The following is a 13,211-nucleotide window of genomic DNA, read 5'->3' on the forward strand; positions in this document are numbered from 1 at the left end:
AACCCTTGAGCGACATATAATGAGTAGAGTATTCAATGAAGGTCATATTTTCCACAAGACTGATCAAAACAAGAAATATTCGAGTCTACTAATTTATTACTGAATCACATAACATCATAGGAGAAAACAATGATTTTGAAGTTTAACTAAGACATGCATATAGGCTAAGGAATAGTAAGTCACAGCCAAAAGCATTTCGACTTCCATTTATTTGCACCCACACAATCATCATGTGCTCACAGTTCAGATCAGGTTATTTAATCATGTAGCTCTGCATTGTTGCTGGCCTGACTAAACTCGTCCTCTAGCATACGGGGATACGACAATTTGATTAGGTAAGGATTATATGAATATAAAAGGACATTGCTACGAGGGAAAGCATGCTGTGGTGTTTGCAGATTTTTTGCAGCTGGCACTTATTAACATTATTGACATTGTTTATGACTTGGAAGTCAGTAATACACTAGCACAGCTGGTGCAGAGAAGTTGATTATACATATTTGTGCTGCTACACTGACTGTGGGTTCCCATGGAACACTCTCAACTAAATAAGCTTTTTCTCAGTGATGAGAGTATCTACTTGCTCTCTCTATAATCGGTCAGGATTTTGTTCATACCTTGCATGTTCAGGCATAATTACGCAAAAAGACTTTGTCCATCTCTGGTAAGATACACTCACATGCGTCCTTGCACTACTCATGCATGCCTATAATTTGTTTGTTTGTACACTAGCTGAAAACGGGTGACACAGTTAAGAAAATGGCATGAACATATATCTTCTCTGGCTGCAAATAACATAGCAGCAGATACTGTACTGAACCCACCATTGATAAATTCCCTCACCGGCGCTGGCACCTTCAGAGCAGCAGGTTTTAGTTGCTATACATAGCAGCAGATTTGGCACATTCAGACATTAATTTGAGCAGCCACAAACACCTTCATCGATCGATAGTGCTCAGAAAGAAAAGAAAGAGACTGACCGATGCTGAACTCCAAGGCAAGGATGGGGAAACCTTGCCACCAATGACTAGCCAGTAGTCGTCCTTGGTGCTGTGCTTGGCGACCTCCTCGAGGATGAAGAGCTTGCCGGACGACCTCCTCCGCGGCGCCTTTCTGGCCACCTGGGCGCGACCATCGCGGTGGAGGAGCTGAGGGCCGAATCCGCTGCGGCCGCCCCACCTGCTCGAGATTGACGGAGCCGTAGACGACGCCGACGCCAACGGCGGAGATCCTGGCCACCTGCAGAGAAACATCCATCGTGAGGTCAGTCAGATCTGATCCGCGAGGCCGCTGACGAATCATGAATGGGAGGATAGGGGCGCGTGGGTCGCTTACGAGGGCGGTGGAAGTGAGAGGAGGACGGTAGGATTCCCGCCAGAGGTCGCCAGGATCGGGCGCTGGAGGTGGCGGCGATAAGGGAGGAGGCACCGCTAGGGTTAGCGCGAGAGAGAGGACGGCTTGCTGCTGTGGGTGGGGTTCGCGCGAGAGAGAGGGGGTTGGGTGGGGTTCGCGCGAGAGAGGGGGTTTGCTGCCGTGGGATGGGATGGATGGATGGACGGATGGACGGATGGACGCGAGGTCATCGATCCAAGCCACAAGTGATTCCACCAATCAGAATTAAGCTTAGGTAGTTTTGTTTTTTTTTTCTTTTGTTTCTCTTATAATTTTCACCCTCTAATTCAGGGTAAACATTCAACATATTAACCACTTATAGTTTGCTAAAATGAACCAATAGAGTGCACATGTGTGTATCTTGGGATGACAAACAATGTTGATTTGGGGGGTTTTCACTTTCATTGCACAAAAGAGCTATTTCCATTTTCCGAGTGCCCAAAATGAGTTTTTTGTGAAGAACCTACCATATATTTGTTGCAAAATTGGACCAAATCATTTTTCTAAAATACTAGGCCATAATTAATGCACAATTGACCTAATGGTTGGGCGTCAAAAGCTTTGTTCCATCTCTGGTGAAAAAGATAAATTTCCGCCGATTCAGGAGGAAGCGGGTCAAATTTGAACTGCAGCTGCCTCCTAGTTTGCTCAATATTTTTTCCAAAAATATTTTCTAGGTACAAAAGTATCTATTTAATCAGAGAAACACCAAAAAAAAATTCAAGATTCAACCACTAGCTAGGAACGGTCATTCCCGCCGTTTTGACCGCATTTTGTAACGGGCATAAAAAATTCATAAAAAACTTAAAATTGGAAAACCTTTGCATTGTGTCATTACATGTGACCAAGTTACCAGGAAAAATAATAAACTTGTAATACGACAATTCTTTTGAAAAAGTGTTCTCAGAAATGAGCTACCATGTGTGAAGATTCATGGCTTTCAAGCCAAATGATCAATCTTATGGCCACATTCATGACATAGTTTGTTCAAATGATCTCATATTGTGCACAACGGTGCATCTTGGAATGGCAAACAATGTTGCCTAAGGGAGTTTTCATTTTCTTTGGACGGAAAATCAATTTTCCATTTTTCGAGTGCCCAAAATGAGTTTTTTTGTGAAGGAACTACCATATATTTGTTGCAATATTGGATCAAATCATTTTTCTAAAATACTTGGCCATATTTAATGCACAATTGACAAAATGGTTGGGTGTCAAAAGCTTTGTTCCATCTCTGGTCAAAACGACAAATTTCCGCCGATTCAGGTCAAATTTGAGCTGCACCTGCCTCATAGTTTGCTCTTTATTTTTTCCAAAAATATTTTCTAGGTACAAAAGTATATATTTAATCAGAGAAACACCAAAAAAAATCCAAGATTCAACCACTTGCTAGGAACGGTCATTCCCGCCGTTTTGACCGCATTTTAAAACGGACATAAAAAATTCAAAAAAAAAATCAAAAAATTGGAAAACCTTTGCATTGTGTCATTACATGTGACCAAGTTACCAGGAAAAATAATAAACTTGTAATACAGTGATTATTTTAAAAAAGTGTTCTCAGAAATTAGCTATCATGTGTGAAGATTCGTGGCTTTCAAACCAAATGGTCAATCTAATGGCCATATTCATGGCATAGTTTGTTCAAATGATCTTATATTGTGTATAAAGGTGCATCTTGGAATGGCAAACAATGTTGGCTAAGGATGTTTTCATTTTCTTTGGACGAAAAATTCATTTTCCATTTTTTGAATGCCCAAAATGAGTTTTTTTTGTGATGGAGCTACCATATATTTGTTGCAACATTGGACCAAATCATTTTTCTAAAATATTAGGCCATATTTAATGCAAAATTGACAAAACGGTTGGGTGTCCAAAGTTTTGATCCACCTCTTGTGAAAAAGACAAATTTCTGCCGATTCAGCAGGAAGCGGGTCAAATTTTAACTGCATCTGCCTTATAGTTTGCTCTTTATTTTTTACAAAAATAATTTATAGGTATATAATTATCTATTTAATCAAAAATCAAACATTAAAACATTATTTAAAATTTCAAATACAAAATTGAATTCTCGAACTATTTAAAGAAATAAACATGAAATAGAAAAGGAATCCGAAAAACTACAAAGCGAGCAAAAAGGAAAAAGAAAAAATAAAAGGAAAGAGAAAGAAACAGAGAAAAGAAAAAAAAATGGGCCGGCCTAGTTAGGGCGCCCTTATGCATCGCGATGGCCCAGGTTGAATCGTGAGTGCACAAATTGGGTCCTCGGAGAGCTACTATTTGCCGCCGCAGGCGGCATGTGGTGGAGCCTTTGCTAAAGCCAGAGCAAATTGGCCGGCCCATGAGGAGGTGAGCGAGCTCCAGAAAAGTAAAAATAAAACAAAAATGTTAAGCGCGAGGGAGACATCAAACTCACGACCTCCCTCTCCCGAATGAGGGTTACTAAACGAACAAGCTAGCGAGTTCTAGTGCTAAATATGAGTTGCCATAGTATAACTATCGAAACCTTTTGAAAAAATTCCAAAATTATACTCTGGAAATTCGTAATATCCATTGAATTTTTTTAATGTACGTTGAACAATTTAAAACGACAAAGATCAAGTATTTTTAGAACATATGATGAACATTTTTATTAAAACGACAAACATATTTGTAATATGCAGTGAACCTTTTGTATAATACGCAGTAAAAGAGAAGAAAACAAAAATAGAAAAGTAGAACAAAAAGAAACATAAAATAAAAACTGATAGGAAAAAAATGAATCAAGACAGAAAAAAGAAAACTGAAACAAAACAACTGAAAATTGAACAAAACAGTCAAAAACCGAAAGCCGCAGAAGAAAAACGAAAAAAAACCCACAAGAAACAGTGAAGGAGAAGCAGCGTAGGAAAACCTGTACGTGGGCCGGCCCAAGTGACGATCCCTTCAGCGAAGCCGCAGCTCCTGGATGCAGGCGTGCGTCAATTAGGATCCACCTCTTATTTCCTACATGTAAGGTGTGTGTGGTGTAGTGGCATGGGGCTCCTACAGGGAGGACGAGGGTGTGGGTTCGAATCTTCCCGTATGCGTTTTTTATTCATTTTTTTAATATATCCATGTTTACAACTTCATGACCATTTAGATTGGTCGCAATCAGTAAAAAATAAGGCCATCGACTATTGTTGTCTGCTCATGACCATTTTGTGTAAGGCAATAATGACTTTTTTGACTAAAATTGTCATTATTGTTTAGGATTTGGACCCTCTTAAAAAGCTTATGACCAATAGGTTCAAAATGGTTGTAGATTTACGACCAATTTATCCACGGTCAATAATAAAGGTCACAAATTGACATATTTCTTGTAGTGTGTGGAGCTCTTACTTAGATTTTGTTGAATAAGTTGAATTACAATTGTTTGGTGACTGAGAACATAGGTTGTTGAGTTTCAAGAGGATTCATTGTTTGAACCTTATCATGTGAATTGGTTGCTACTCCATCATGATGAGTTTTATGAGAAACAATTGCTGTTATGATGCTAGGAAAAGTGATTGAAATTTTCATTGATCAAACTTGTGCACGTTGCTAGCATTCACACTTCATAAATTATTTCCTTTATCATTTACCTACTCGAGAACGAGTAGGAATTAAGCTTGGGGATGCTGATACACTAGTAGAAAACAGGCCGTTTGTTCCGGTTCCAAAGGGCCTTTAGTCCTGGTTCTGGAACTGGGACAAACGGGTCGGGACTAAAGCCCCCCCCCTTTAGTCCTGGTTGTGTTACGAACCGGGAGCAAAGGCCCTCCACGTGGCCGCTCTCTGTGCGTGGGCTGGAGAACCTTTAGTCCTGGTTGGTGTTACCAACCGGGACTAAAGGACTAAAGGCACCACCTTTAGTCTAAAGAAAAAAAGAAAAAAAATCATTTTTTTCAATTTTTTTAAATTTGTTTCCCATTTTCTTCTGATTTTCAAATCTTTGAATTATTTGACAACTTAATCTCTAATCACCCCTCCTCTAATCTCTAATCAGCACTTATTCAAAATCGTCTAACTTCCCAGACGGTCACCCATCCTCTCACTACTCCAGCCCGAGCACGCTTAACTTTCAGGTTCTGTCAGTCTTAGTTTCCAAGTCTGCTCTTTTTCTTTTCCTCACAATATTAAGCTATCAATCCTGTTAACCCTTAGATCTTGATGTCACATGATTTAATTTTTTGAAAAATTGTTAAAATAAACAACAATGATTAACAAACAACAATGATTAATTTAAAAACTCAAAAATACTTCAAAAAAGGAAAATTTTACAAAAAAACAGAAATTCTTTGAAAAACAGAAAAAGAAATCCAAAAATCCAAAATAATACAAAAATTTCAAAATAAAATAAGTAATAATAATATTGAATTTCAATGAAAATAAAGTAAGTAATAATAATATTGAATACCAATGAAAATAAAGTAAGTACTAATATTATTAATATTATTATGCCATTTATTGATTTAATATCTTTAAATCTGTAAATCGAAATTCGACAAATAATATATCCATTATTACCAGAAAAATGTGACCATGATGTCACACGCTTCACCGTTTGAGTTTGAAATTATTATGCTAAAAACAATAATTATTTAGTAACACTAATATTTATTGAATAAGTAGTTTGACCAGAGTTTGACCACATTTCTTTTTTTAACTTATATTAACTGAAGAATTTTTGTGTGTTCAATATGAACTATTCAAAGCCACATCCTTTAACTTCAACTCTTTTTGACTTCATTTGCTATTTTTTCATGCATTTAATGATTCTTTGAGCTAAATTAGCCTGAAATTGAAAAGCACTACAAATGAACTCTGAAAATGTTGAAAGTCAGCATGGTATCATCATTTCACCCAAATAGCTTGTGCTAAAAAGTTGAGAGGGTTATGGCAAAAATTGGATGCACTTCGTGTACAAACTGGACCATCTCTTTCAAAGTAACAGGGTTTAGGACGAAAACTCAGATATTACAAAGACATTTCATTTTTTAATCTTATTTCAACTCCGCAATTTTTGTGTGTTCAATATGAACCATTCAAAGCCACATTCTTAATTTTCAACCCTTTTTGACCTCATTTGCTATTTTTTCATGCATTTAATGATTATTTGAGCTAAATTAGCCTGAAATTGAAAAGCACTGCAAATAAACTATGAAAACCCTGAACCCGGGACTGAAAACGTCCGAAACTCTATTCTAAACAGTAAACACTAAAGTTTCAAACCCTACAACCTAACCCTGAACTTGGAAATCTAAACCCTAGACCCAAACCTAAACCGTCTAAAACGTCCAAAAACTCCATTTTCCCTTTGGAATATTGTCATTTCAAAAATTGTCCTAATCCCTAAACCCGGGACTTAAAACGTCGGAAACTCTATGCTAAACAGTAAACACTAAGGGTTTAAACCATGAAACCTAACCCTAAACTCTGAAATCTAAACCCTAGCCCTAAACCCTGAAAACGTCTAAAAAACGTCTAAAATGTCCAAAAGCTCTATTTTCCCTTTGGAATTTTGTGATTTTAAAAATTTGTCGATACGGAAAACTTATTCTGCAAATTTTGATATATTACATGTATTTTTCTTAATTAGGATGATTTAGTTATGATTTTTCCAATTTTAATGTGGTAAAAGGCTTTTGTCCCGGTTGGTGTCTCTAACCGGGACTAAAGATAGACCTCACCCACCGGGACAAAAGGGCTGGGAGAAAAAAACTGGAAAAAAATTGAATTTTTTAGTCCCGGTTTGTACCTCCAACCGGGACCAAAGATAGACCTTTTAGTCCCGGTTGGAGATACCAACCGGGACTAAAGGGGCTCGCATCGTTCGAAGCTGGTCGCAAACCCTTTAGTCCCGGTTGGAGATACCAACCGCGACTAAAGGGGCTCGCATCGTTCGAAGCTGGTCGCAAACCCTTTAGTCCCGGTTGGTGTCTCGTTCGAAGCGGGATTGATGCCTGCGCCGCTCGAACCGGGAGTAATGCCCACATTAGTCCCGATTGGTAACGTGACCGGGACTATTGCTCTAATCCGGCTGTGACCAAAGCCCTGTTTTCTACTAGTGATACGTCTCCAACGTATCTATAATTTATGAAGTATTCAAGTTGTTATATTATCATTCTTGGATGTTTTACAATCATTTTATAGCAACTTTATATCATTTTTTGGGACTAACCTATTGACCCAGTGCCAAGTGTCAGTTGCTATTTTTGCTTGTTTTTTACATCACAGGAAATCAATATCAAACGGAGTCCAAACACCGTGAAACTTTTTGTGGAATTTTTATGGACCAGAAGACACCCAATGGGCCAGAGCTGCACCTGGGGGTGCCCCAAGGGAGGCACAACCGACCAGGGCGTGCCTGGGCCCCCAGGGGTGCCCTGGTGGGTTGTGCCCACCTCGGTGGCCTCCGGCACCCCCTCTTTGCACTATAAATCACCAAATATTCCAAAAACCCTCGGGGTTAACCTAGATGATAAGTTCCGCCGCAGGAAGGCTCTGCAGCCACCGAAAACCAATCTAGACCCCGTTCCGGTACCCTGCCGGAGGGGGAATCATCACCGGTGGCCATCTTCATCATCCCGGCGGCCACCACGATGAGGAGGGAGTAGTCCACCCTCGGGGTTGAGGGTTTGTACCAGTATCTATGTGTTTAATCTCTCTCTCTCTCTCTCTCGCTCTCGTGTTCTTGAGATGCACAATCTTGATGTATCGCCGGCTTTGTTAATATAGTCGGATCATATGTGTTTTCCCGTCTCTATCTTGTTGTGATAAATTGAGTTTTCCTTTGAGATTTCGTTTTATCGGATTGAATACTTTTATGTATTTGAGAAAATTTGATGTATGTCTTGCATATGAATACTTGTGGTGACAATGGGGTATCGTATTGATTCACTTGATATATGTTTTGGTACTCACTCGCTTATTCCCGAGGTGGCATTGGGGTAATCTATGCATAGGGGTTGATGCGCGTTCTTGTCTTTGTTTCTCCGGTAGAATCTTGGGGCACTCTTTGAAGTTCTTTGTGTTGGATTGAGTATTATGAATCTGAAATTGTTTGATGCATATCGTATAATTAACTCACGGATACTCGTGGTGCCATTGGAGTATCTAGGTGACATTAGAGTTGGTTGATGTGTGTCATATGGTGTTATTTTAGTACGAACACTTGATTAGATTGATTGGAAAGAATAGCTTGCTGTTATTTTAGTACGAACTCTAGGATAGATTGATCGGAAAGAATAGCTTTGAGGTGGTTTCGTACCCTACAAACAATTTCTTCTTATGTTCTCCGCTAGATAGGAACTTTGAAGTGATTCTTCGTTGCATGTTGAGGGATGGTTATGTGATCCAATTATATTAGCATTGTTGAGAGATTGCACTAGCGAAAGTACGGACCCTATGCCTCATTTTCAAGTATTGTAATATGTTTGTGCTCACTTTTGTTACTTTCTACCTTGTTGTTTTTTATTGTTCCTGTTACAAAAACCAATATCTACTATCATTACTACACTTTTATTACCATTTCTTCGCCGAACTAGTGCACCTATACAATTTACCATTATATTTGATGTGTTGGGGACACAAGAGACTTTTTGTTATTTGGTTGTAGGGTTGCTTGAGAGAGACCTTCTTCATCCTACACCTCCCACGGATTGATAAACCTTAGGTCATCCACTTGACGGAAAATTGCTACTATCCTACAAAACTCTGCACTTGAAGGCCCAACACGAGTCTACAAGAATAAAGTTGCGTAGTAGACATCATGGGCCCACAGGCCTGACCGGGCCCTCCTAGGCCTATAAAGCTTCCGCTTTTGCGCTGTAGAAGGCACGCCGTCGGCGTCGTGATACGTCTCCAACGTATCTATAATTTTTGATTGCTCCATGCTATATTATCTTCTGTTTCGGACATTATTGGGCTTTATTATTCACTTTTATATTATTTTTGGGACTAACCTATTAACCGGAGGCCCAGCCCAGAATTGCTGTTTTTTGCCTATTGCAGAGTTTCGCAGAAAAAGAATATCAAATGGAGTCCAAACGGAATGAAACCTTCGGGAACGTGATTTTCGGAACGAACGTGATCCAGAGGATTTGGACCCTACGTCAAGAAAGCTACCAGTAAGCCACGAGGTAGGGGGGCGCGCCTACCACCCTGGGCGCCCCTCCACCCTCGTGGGCCCCATGTTGCTCCACCGACGTACTCCTTCCACCTATATATACCTACGTACCCCCAAACGATCAGATACGGAGCCAAAAACCTAATTCCACCGCCGCAACCTTCTGTACCCGTGAGATCCCATCTTGGGGCCTGTTCCAGAGCTCCGCCGGAGGGGGTATCGATCACGGAGGGCTTCTACATCAACACCATAGCCTCTTTGATGAAGTGTGAGTAGTTTACCTCAGACCTTCGGGTCCATAGTTATTAGCTAGATGGCTTCTACTCTCTTTTTGGATCTCAATACAATGTTCTCCCCCTCTCTTGTGGAGATCTATTCGATGTAATCTTCTTTTGGGGTGTGTTTGTTGAGACCGATGAATTGTGGGTTTATGATCAAGTTTATCTATGAACAATATTTGAATCTTCTGAATTCTTTTATGTATGATTGGTTATCGTTGCAAGTCTCTTCGAATTATCAGTTTGGTTTGGCCTACTAGATTGATCTTTCTTGTAATGGGAGAAGTGCTGAGCTTTGGGTTCAATCTTGCGGTGTCCTTTCCCAGTGACAGTAGGGGCAGCAAGGCACGTATAGTATTGTTGCCATCGAGGACAAGATGGGGTTTTTATCATATTGCATGAATTTATCCCTCTACATCATGTCTTCTTGCTTAAGGCGTTACTCTGTTCTTATGAACTTAATACTCTAGATGCATGCTGGATAGCGGTCGATGTGTGGAGTAATAGTAGTAGATGCACGCAGGAGTCGGTCTACTTGTTTCGGACGTGATGGCTATATACATGATCATACCTAGATATTCTCATAACTATGCTCAATTCTGTCAATTGCTCAACAGTAATTTGTTCACCCACCGTAAAATACTTATGCTTTTGAGAGAAGCCACTAGTGAAACCTATGGCCCCCGGGTCTATTTTCCATCATATTAATCTTCCAACAACAAGCTATTTCTTTTGCCGTTTTTATTTTACTTTCTTTACTTTGCATCTTTATCATAAAAATACCAAAAATATTATCCTATCATATCTATCAGATCTCACTCTCGTAAGTGACCGTGTAGGGATTGACAACCCCTTATCGCGTTGGTTGCCAGGATTTATTTGTTTGTGTAGGTGCGAGGGACTCACGCGTAGCCTCCTACTGGATTGATACCTTGGTTCTCAAAAACTGAGGGAAATACTTTCGCTACTTTGCTGCATCACCCTTTCCTCTTCAAGGGAAAACCAACGCAGTGCTCAAGAGGTAGCAAGAAGGATTTCTGGCGCCGTTGCCGGGGAGGTCTACGCAAAAGTCAACATACCATGTACCCATCAGAAACCCTTATCTCCCGCATTACATTATTTGCCATTTGCCTCTCGTTTTCCTCTCCCCCACTTCACCCTTGCCGTTTTATTCGCCCTCTCTTTTCCGTCCGCCTCTTTTTGTTCGCTTCTTGTTTGCTCGTGTGTTGGATTGCTTGCTTGTCACGATGGCTCAAGATAATACCAAATTATGTGACTTTACCAATACCAACAATAATGATTTCCTTAGCACTCCGATTGCTCCTCTTAACGATACTGAATCTTGTGAAATCATTGCTGCTTTGTTGAATCTTTTCATGAAAGATCAATTCGCCGGCCTTCCTAGTGAAGATGCCGCTACTCATCTAAGTAGCTTCGTTGATTTGTGTGATATGCAAAAGAAGAAAGATGTTGACAATGATATTGTTAAATTGAAGCTATTTCCATTTTCGCTTAGAGATCGTGCTAAAGCTTGGTTTTCGTCTTTGCCTAAAAATAGTATTGATTCTTGGAATAAGTGCAAAGATGCTTTTATCTCTAAGTATTTTCCTCCCACTAAGATCATCTCTCTTATAAACGACATTATGAATTTTAAGCAACTTGATCATGAACATGTTGCACAAGCTTCGGAGAGGATGAAATTAATGATACGTAATTGCCCCACTCATGGTTTGAATTTGTGGATGATTATATAATTTTTTTATGCCGAATTGAATTTTGCTTCTAGAAATCTTTTAGATTCGGCCGCGGGAGGCACTTTTATGGAAATCACTTTAGGAGAAGCTACTAAACTCCTAGATAATATTATGGTTAATTATTCTCAATGGCACACTGAAAGATCTACTAATAAAAAAGTGCATGCGATAGAAGAAATTAATGTTTTGAGTGGAAAGATGGATGAACTTATGAAATTATTTGCTACTAAGAGTGTTTCCTAATGATATGCCTTTGTCTACTTTGATTGAGAATAATAATGAATCTATGGATGTGAATTTTGTTGGTAGGAATAATTTTGGTAACAACCCGTATAGAGGAAACTTTAATCCTAGGCCTTATCCTAGTAATTCCTCTAATAATTATGGTAATTCCTACAAAAATTCGTATGGAAACTTTAATAAGATGCCCTCTGAATTTGAGACTAGTGTTAAGGAATTTATGAATTCACAAAAGAATTTCAATGCTTTGCTTGAAGAAAAATTGCTTAATGTTGATGAATTGGCTAGGAACGTTGATAGAATTTCTCTTGATGTTGGTTCTTTGAAACTTAGATCTATTCCACCTAAGCATGATATCAATGAGTCTCTCAAAGCCATGAGAATTTCCATTGAGGAGTGCAAGGAAAGAACCGCTAGGATGCGTGCTAAGAAAGATTGCTTTATAAGAGCGTGTTCTCCTAATTTTTATGAAAACAAAGATGAAGATCTAAAAGTTATTGATGTGTCCCCTATTAAATATTTGTTTTGCAATATGAATCTTGATAATGCTAGGACTGAATATGATCCACCTTTACCTAGAAGGCGTTCATAAAATTCGGAGTTTTTAGATCTTGATGCTAAAATTGACAAAAGTGGGATTGAAGAGAACAAAACCCTAGATATTAATAAACCCACTATTTTGGATTTCAAAGAATTTAATTATGATAATTGCTCTTTGATAGATTGTATTTCCTTGTTGCAATCTGTGCTAAATTCTCCTCATGCTTATAGTCAAAATAAAGCTTTTACCAAACATATCGTTGATGCCTTGATGCAATCTTATGAAGAAAAGCTTGAGTTGGAAGTTTCTATCACTAGAAAACTTTATGATGAGTGGGAACCTACTATTAAAATTAAGATTAAAGATCATGAATACTATGCTTTGTGTGATTTGGGTGCTAGTGTTTCCACGATTCCAAAAACTTTGTGCGATTTGCTAGGTTTCCGTGATTTTGAGGACTGCTCTTTAAACTTGCACCTTGCGGATTCCACTATTAAGAAACCTATGGGAAGAATTAATGATGTTCTTATTGTTGCAAATAGGAACTATGTTCCCGTAGATTTTATCGTTCTTGACATAGATTGCAATCCTTCATGTCCTATTATTCTTGGTAGACCTTTCCTTAGAACGATTGGTGCAATTATTGATATGAAGGAAGGGAATATTAGATTCCAAATTCCATTAAAGAAAGGCATGGAACACTTCCCTAGGAAGAAAATAAAGTTACCATATGAGTCTATCATGAGAGCCAATTATGGATTGCCTACCAAAGATGGCAATACCTAGATCTATCCTTGCTATTATGCCTAGCTAGGGGCGTTAAACGATAGCGCTTGTTGGGAGGCTACCCAATATTTTTTTTGCCTTTTGCTTCTGTTTAG

Source organism: Triticum aestivum, chromosome 3D (assembly GCF_018294505.1).
Source record: "Triticum aestivum cultivar Chinese Spring chromosome 3D, IWGSC CS RefSeq v2.1, whole genome shotgun sequence".
Classification (NCBI taxonomy): domain Eukaryota; kingdom Viridiplantae; phylum Streptophyta; class Magnoliopsida; order Poales; family Poaceae; genus Triticum; species Triticum aestivum.